General features: G+C 41.1%; 1 protein-coding gene across 2 annotated transcripts in view; it reads right to left on the bottom strand.

Annotated features, from left to right (window-relative positions):
* LOC119417150 (RING finger protein 223) overlaps positions 1-8179 on the bottom strand; it is a 9374-nt gene extending 1195 nt beyond the window's left edge. Inside the window, exon 1 of one of the 2 annotated variants that reach the window (XM_037684362.1) lies at positions 7814-8179. The gene's annotated coding sequence lies outside the window, so the exon portion shown is untranslated. Of the gene's footprint in view, positions 1-7414; positions 7527-7813 lie in introns of those variants that run through there. The other variant, XM_037684363.1, reaches the window with a different exon arrangement.

Here is an 8179-nt window from a genome sequence, read left to right on the forward strand (position 1 = left end):
AACTGTTTTTACACACACGACATTACAAAGCTGATGGGATTTTGATTTGCCAGGTGAGTGGATGAAAATGGGTCAAATGGGTTGAGTAATCTTCTGGATTTACTCGACCAACGCAACACAAGCAATTCTGGAAAATATCACACAAAAGGAAAAAGACGGCCATTAATCTACACCTGAAGTGGGCAGTTCTGCCTGTACACTGGGTGTTCTCATTTAGAAAGACTTGTTCTTTCAAGTTTTACAGTCCTGAAACATTTAAATCAGAACCAGAAAATAGTGAATACAAATAGATAAGATGATAGATGGATAAATGGATAGATACATACATACATACATACTGTACATACATACATTACATTACATGCATAGATGCATACATGCATAGTTAATCCCAGGGGTGGGAGGGGAATTTGAGGCATCCAGTTGCATGTTCTAAGTGGGGAAAAAATCCCACATATGAAATAATTTAAAAAAGAAGCAGAATTCAGAAATTTTGGAAAAGACAATATGCACATGCACAATGTGGTAGGGAGTACTACATTCATGATTAACCTATATATATGTACATATATAAACATCTAAGCATACATATATATATACATGTACTATATACATATGCATATGTACATGTGTACATACACACCCCGTGTCTCGGGTGCTGCAGATTTACACAGCTTTATTTTTACTATACAGGGAGGAGTTGAACAGTCTGATGACTTGAGAGACAAAGGACTTCCTGAATCTGTGGAGCAGGGCTGGGACAACAGTCTACCACTGAAGGAGCTCCTCTGCTTCATGATGGCGCTGTGCGGAGGATGGTCAGCGTTGTCCATGATGGATAGCAGCTTACTGAGGGCCCTTTTCTCTGCCGCCGGAGTAAAGGACTCCAGCTCTGTTCCCAGCACAGAACCAGCTTTCCTCACCAGCCTGTCAAGTTGCTCTGCATCTTTCCTTTTAATGCTGCCTCCCTAACACAAAACAGCACAGGAGGACACTGGCTAACACAGACTGGTAGAACATCAGCAGTGGTTTCCTGCAGATACTGAAGGATCCAAGCCTTTTCAGGAAGTAGAGCCTGCTCTGACCCTTCCTGTAGAGGGAGTTTGTGTACACTGATCAGTCCAACCTGTCCATCTAGTTGTATGTCCAGATATTCCTGGTAGGTAGGTCCTGACCACCTCTACATCAACCCCCTCAATCGAGAATGGCTGTAGGGTAGGCCCAGACCTTCTGAAGTTCACTACCATTTCTTTTGTTTTACTGATGTTTAGCTGTGGATGGTTGGATTTGCACCGCACTACAAAGTCCTCAACCTGGGTCCTGTACTCCTTCTTCTGTCCATCCTGCACACACCAAACAATTGCAGTATCGTCTGAGTACTTCTGCATGTGGCAAGTCTCCAAGTTATAACTGAAGTCAGATGTGTACAGGGTGAACAGAACTGGAGAAAGCATAGCTCCCTGCGGTGCTCCTGTGCTGCTAACCACTGTGTCGGAGATGCAGTCCTATGCATAAGGTGGAGAATGGCATCATCCATTCTCCCCCACCTTCTCCCGGTATGCAAACTGTTAAGGGTCTTCGGTGTGGTGAACCTGAGGAGTTTCAGCAGCAATTGCTTGATGGTCTTCATCACGAGATGTCAAAGTCATTTAGTTACTATCTTTTTCCATTTGGATCTATGTATTTTATCCTGTGTGCTTTGTTTGTTTGTTTCTGCTGTGCAGCACTTTGGCTGGCCTTGTTGCTGTTTTAAGTACTTTATTAATAAAATGGTATGGTATGGTATGGTATGACATTGTAAAGTGACCGGCCTGTAGTCATTCAACTCCTTGGGATGTACCTTCTTAGGAACTTGAATGAGGTAGGATGTCTTCCATGTGACAGGGACTCTCCCGAGATGCAGGCTCGGGTTGAAGACATGTTGGAGAGGCTCCCTCAGCTGGACAGCACATGCCTTGAGCATCCTGGGGCATAGCCTGCTGCCTTCCTCTCCGAGGTTGGGAGACTGTGTGAGTGTGTGTTTATTCCAAGGGGTGTTGATGACGATGGTAATGATGGTAGTGGAGGTGAGGGTGAGGGAATAATCTGCCAGTAGTTGTGGTGGTGACGAGGTGAAAACGGCAGCTGGAATAGAGGGGGATGGGGGCGCTGGCAAAATGTGTTGAACTGGTTTGCCTTGTCCACACATCTGCTGAGCTTTCACTGTTCTTTTGTGCCTGTGACTGTCTTCATCCCATCCCAGACCTCTTTCATGTTATTTTCCTGCAGCTTTCCGTCAAGCTTTTTCTTGTTAAACTCCTTTGCCTCAAGCCGAGTCTTAAATTCCCCCTGTTAACGCTTCAACTCTGACCTGTCTCCATCTTTAAATGCCCTTCCTATTGAGGAGGACCTAGATGTTGCAGGGCTTATTGTTTGGGAAGCAACATACAGTCTTAGTGGTTTCCCACTGTAACTGTACTGTAAAAGGACTGAAAAATATCTAATCTGAATATTCTCATGGGGAATTTTTTTTTTTTTAATCATTTATTGATATTGCAAAGAGCTGAGTGCACAAACAACTATTCTCCAAATCCAACATTATGGAAATAATTGTGCAACTAAATAATGACTAAACAACTTGCTTTTTTTTTTATGAACTAAAATTTTCTGATTTAAAATTTTCATCTTTTCGTTAGCATCAGTAGCTAGCAACAAGCGAAATATTGACGAAATGATTGTGAAAACAAACTATTTTAAAAACAAATACTTAATAAAATATGTATGCAAATACTACAGATCGCAGAAATCTGTTGTTGGTTTTGCAAGACAGAATTTGGTTTCAGTTTTTTAGGTGCAATGTCTTTTTAATAAGATTCGCAACCGTGGCACCAGGCGGTACATGATGTTCTGTGTCCTCCTCACCTTGAGGAGCTGACAAAAGGTTGTAGGTGAGTCAGTGATAAGAGTTTGTGGGCAAAATGCAGACCACTTTTCTGCTGACATCTATTCAGCTGAGACACTGCCCATAAGCAAATACACAAGCAGACTTTAAGGACAGCTGATGATGTATTTAGCGTCTGGGTCATGTTTTAGAATGAAAATGAATGCTGGTGTTGTGTACCAAAAGCCACTAATGTGAAGGACACTGTGTGTGCTTGTGTAAGGGTCTGGAAGCTGTCAGAGCCCAGGTGTTCGGCTCCCCGTGGCTTCGGGCTGCTTTTACCTCAGTTGTCCTGTTCACACAAAGTCCCCACTTGTTCTGTCTAATCGCTCCATCTACCCTTGACATTCCTGCATTACCAGCACTCCGTCCTCATCCCTGCTGAATTTAAATAGACTTTAAAAGGATTTGGACAGATTTTGTTCCTTTTGTAATTATAATAACATCTTATTGGTATCAAGACTCCTTTTAACACCTTTCCTTCCTTTTTTCCTCTCTGTGAATTTCCCTTATAGGGTGTGGTCTTTTTTCTTTTCTTTTTTTCAATGAAGAAGCAAAACCTCATTCTGCTTTCTGAAAAACAATTACCTTGCCATCGGGAACTTTTAGGCATTTTACTAACAATGCTGATAAACATACCTGCATATAAGGTGACCAAGAAAATCTCTGAAGTACAAAACTTTAAACTCAAATATTTAAATAACTGTTGAAGCTTCTTTTAAAAAGACTAACACATACAATCAATAAATACCTGGAATATTGATCCTAATTGTGTTGACTGGCTCTTTAAACACAGTAGATGGACTGCTAATAGTCACTCTGAATTTTCAAAAGCATGAGAATGTTGTGTGGGTCCTGAATTTCTATTATAACGAAAAGAAAATAACAGTCGACTAATATTATATGAAAAATGGAAGTACTGTTTTGGGCACCATGACACACATGATCCATGTGGATTTATGTGTTGATACCATAAAACCTTTGGTTTAAGCTGGAATGATCACATTAGTGCTTCATCTAACAGGTTGAGTCAGGTCCTCTGGAGGAATTCTTCTTTGTTGAAACGTTTCGTCTTTTATCCAAAAGACTTCTTCAGTCTGAGGAGCTGCAACAAACTCAGTCTTATAAATAGCATCTTCTCATAGAGGAGCAACCAGTTTGCTGGCGACAGCAAACTGGTTGAACAAAACGATCTTTATGCTCCCTAGCAAATTGAAGCCTTTTTTCCAGTTAGCCTCACTGATCAGTGGTTTTCTTAAGGCTACACAGCTGTTCAGTCTCAATCCCTTGAGTTCTCTTCACATTGCGAGTGTGGAAATGCTTTTACTTTCACTATTAAACACAGCCCTGAGTGCTACTGTTGTTTTTCTTCCATTTGATTTCACCAAACATTTAAGTGATCGCCGATCACGATCATTCATGATTTTTCTCCGGCCACATTTCTTCCTCGAAGATGACTGGTCCCCACTATCCTTCCAGTTTTTAATAATGCGTTGGACAGTTCTTAACCCAATTTTAGTCGTTTCTACAATCTCCTTAGATGTTTTCTCTGCTTGATGCCAATGATTTGACCCTTCTCAAACAGACTGACATCTTTTCCACAACCACGCCATGTGTCATTTGACATGGTTGTTTAAGAAATGAGAAGCAACTCATTGCGCCAGTTGGGGTTAAATAACTTGTTGCCAGCTGAAAGATAATCGCCCATACAGTAATTATCCAATAGGAGGCTTGTACATATTTGCTTAGTTAAATCCAGGTGGCAACTTTTTTTTTGGCCAGGCAGTGTATAAAGGAGGACTACAAGCCTAACAATTGATGTTGGTGCTCTGATGGCTGTTTACTATTCACAGGGGGCTGAGTGATACTAGCAATAACAGCATTGTAAGAGGGGGACAGTTGAACCCGGAGGCCTCCACCCCGTTTAATGATAGACGAGTTCTTTTCACAAAGATGGCCTCCTTTACTCCTCTCTCAAACCATTGTTCCTCTCTATCCAGGATATGAACATCTTCATCCCTGAAAGAGTGACCGCTGGCCTGGAGATGAGTGTAGACCGCAGAGTCCTGGCCTGATGATGTTGATCTTCTGTGCTGGGCCATCCTTTTGGCCAGTGGCTGTTTAGTTTCCCCGATGTAAGACTGATCACAGCCCTCCTGACACTGAACAGAATACACAACATTACTCTGTTTGTGCCGGGGGACTGGATCTTTGGGATGAACCAGTCTTTGCCGTAATGTATTTTGGGGTTTAAAAGCCACTGGGACGTTGTGTTTAGAAAATAAACGTCTCAGTTTCTCTGATACTCCCTCAACATACGGAATGACCACTGGTCTGGGTCTGGTTTCCTCCTTTTCACCTGATGGCTGACTGGAGTCTTGTTTGGGTTTCGTCTCTGCTTTCAGGAAGGTGCAGTTAGGATATCCACATTGCTCTAGAGCCTGTCTTGTGTGGGATTTATCCTTCTGCCTGGCTCCTGAGTTAGTGGGGATGCTGTCTGCTCTGTGATACAGAGTCCTGATGACTCCTAACTTGTACTCAAGAGGGTGATGGGAGTCAAACCGCAAGTACTGGTCTGTGTGTACTCCAACCAGTCATCAGGTGAAAATGAGGAACCTAGACCTAGACCAGGGGTCTGTGTGTTGCAGAAGTTTCAGAAGAACTGAGACATGCATTTTCTAAACATGACATCCTCCTTTTGCATTTAAACAACTAGTCGTGTCTGTCAACAACAAACTGGTTGATTCACTATGAGAAGGTGCTATTTATAAGACTGAGTTTGTTGCAGCTTCTCAGACTGACGGTCTTTTGGATGAAAGAGTAAATGCTTCAACAAAGAAGAATCCGCCCAGAGGACCTGACACATTTATCTACCTGGATTATTGAGCATGCATCAGGACATTAGTGCTGCAACATCAGTGAATATAAAACCATTGGTGCTGAATTTAAACTGCAAGGTTCAGGTTTCAGCTGTGTGTTTGAACGGACTTGATGCACGTTTCCATTTCTACAGACCGTAACAAATCTGAGTTCTTTATTAAAGGTTTACAGTTTGGATCTGCTGACCGTTCAGAAGGAACCTCACAAGGACATTATCAACATTCCTTTCTATATATAATTACAAGCACCCGTGGTCACGTTTTACCCTCTTGTTCAAGTTCTTACCTTTTTTTTTAAGTATGGAAAAGTCTGATTTTAGTATTTTTCAGGTCTTAGTGGAGAAGAAAATGTTTGTATCCAGAGATGATTTCTTTTCTAAAATATTAAAGTCTGATTTTAATAAATAGCTGAATGCTTTCAGATTTATGGACTGAAAGTAAAGGTTTTAAATCAGACCTATTTTTATTTAGGCCTACATTGCAAAATATGGCTCCTTGGAAGAACAAAAAACAGACCTGTTGAAGTTGCATTTTTTTGTTTACATTGTAAGAGATAAGTTCACCTCACAAATGTGCAATTTAAATGCATTATTTTATATCATATAGGGCACAAGTTCCCCTAACATTAAAGCGTATACGCTGCATTTTTCTTCTTTACTCTGAATCAGAGCGTAGTTTTAAAAACTGAAGCTCGTGTTGTATTGAAGAACACTTCATCTGTAATTAAGATCCTGAAATCATCACAGGAACACGACTTTTGTTCTCAAAGGTATCGTCCTTTATGCATAATCTGCTGAACGCGCAGTAAGTGTTTTTAAATGGACGTGAAAAACAGTCAACGTGATTAAGAAATGTGGAACTTTTTGTCTGACATTTGAGAACAAAGGTGTCAAATCAAGTTCCTGCTATTTTTTTTTTTTTTTTTTTTTTTTTTTTAGAGAAATACATGATTATATATCTAAAAAAGTTAAATCTGGTCCTCTGGACATTCAAAAAAACAAAACTTTTTTTGTTTGTTTGTTTGTTTTTTGAATGTCCAGAGGACCAGATTTAACTTTTTTAGATTTTTCTACCTGGATTATTGAGCATGTATCAGGATACATGATTATAAATGTGCACAGTAATAAGTTACAACAAAAGAAACAGAATGAGTAGCTGCGGTTATGATTATCTACATGCTTTGTTTTTATTTAAAAAGACATTTGGTCATGAGTTTAATTTATTCTGCAGCAAGGTCAAATACGAGCTCCGGCTGAATTTTCAAAGTGTCCAAAGTCTAAACTTCAAACTGTGGGTGTGACTCTTTATTGTCTTTGCTCGTTCTTCTGATATGACCCTGACTTTATGATCCTGATACAATCAGTAGCACTTGTTTTTCTCCTCTGTCCCACTGACCCGGATCACGGCTCGTTTGGGCGAGAGTCAAATTACAGACGCTTCCTTTTTTTCAAGCCTTACTCGTGTAAACTATTGTAGTTGGCCCCGTTTGCAGCTTCTTTGTGATAGGCTAAACTCTGTGTGTGCATGTGTGTGTGCATGTGTATCCTGTCCAACTGTCACCCATGATGCTGCACTACCTGTTCTCAGTTTCCAAAGTAAATGAAACTTGATCTACCTGATGTTTGAAGCGAGGGGGGGTGTGGAGGGGACTGCAGTGTCTGTTCAACTGAATCTGAAGCCGGTGGAGGCAAACACAGACGGAGCACGAGCTGACGTGTGTAAACAGAACAAAACAAAGCAAGGAAAACCTCAGAAAGCCAGTCAACACTATTAGTTTGTCAAAATGCATCAATTTTGGTCTAATCCACCTTTAAAATTAAGAATTTGGAGCAGCTTAAACATAACTTGTTAATGATTTGTCTTTACTGCAGTTCAGAATATACAGTTTCGTCTTAAAATAAATGATCACGTACACAAGAGTTTAAAAAAACATTTCTAGGCCTTACAGGAAGAGCCACCAACTGTTTTAAAAGCATAACATATAGATTTTTAGAGCTGTAAAGGGTCGGTTTACCTGTCAGGTGATCCCCTCTTGATCTTTCTGGGCCTGGCTCACTCTATTCCCACTTGATGCAATTTTGTAGAGGCAAAGTCAACTGGGCTCAGAAATCCCAACTGGGAGTTTAAATGGTGCCCCTGCTCAGGATGAGGTCCTCCTTCCTGCTTTGATACTCTGCTGGAGTTCTGAGCGTGTCTAAAGTGTGTGTGAGAGAGTGTGTGTGTGTGTGTGTGTGTGTGTGTGTGTGTGTGTGTGTGTGTGTGTGTGTGAGAGTGGGTGTGTGTTCTGAGGCTGGGTGAAAGTCTGTGTGAGCTGGATCCTCCTTCCTTGGCGTCCGTTGGCCGTTACCACCTGCCATATGTCGGCTCCCCTTTTTTAGCA

The sequence above is a fragment of the Nematolebias whitei genome, chromosome 11 (genome assembly GCF_014905685.2).
Source record: "Nematolebias whitei isolate Nwh7 chromosome 11, NemWhi1, whole genome shotgun sequence".
NCBI lineage: Eukaryota > Metazoa > Chordata > Actinopteri > Cyprinodontiformes > Rivulidae > Nematolebias > Nematolebias whitei.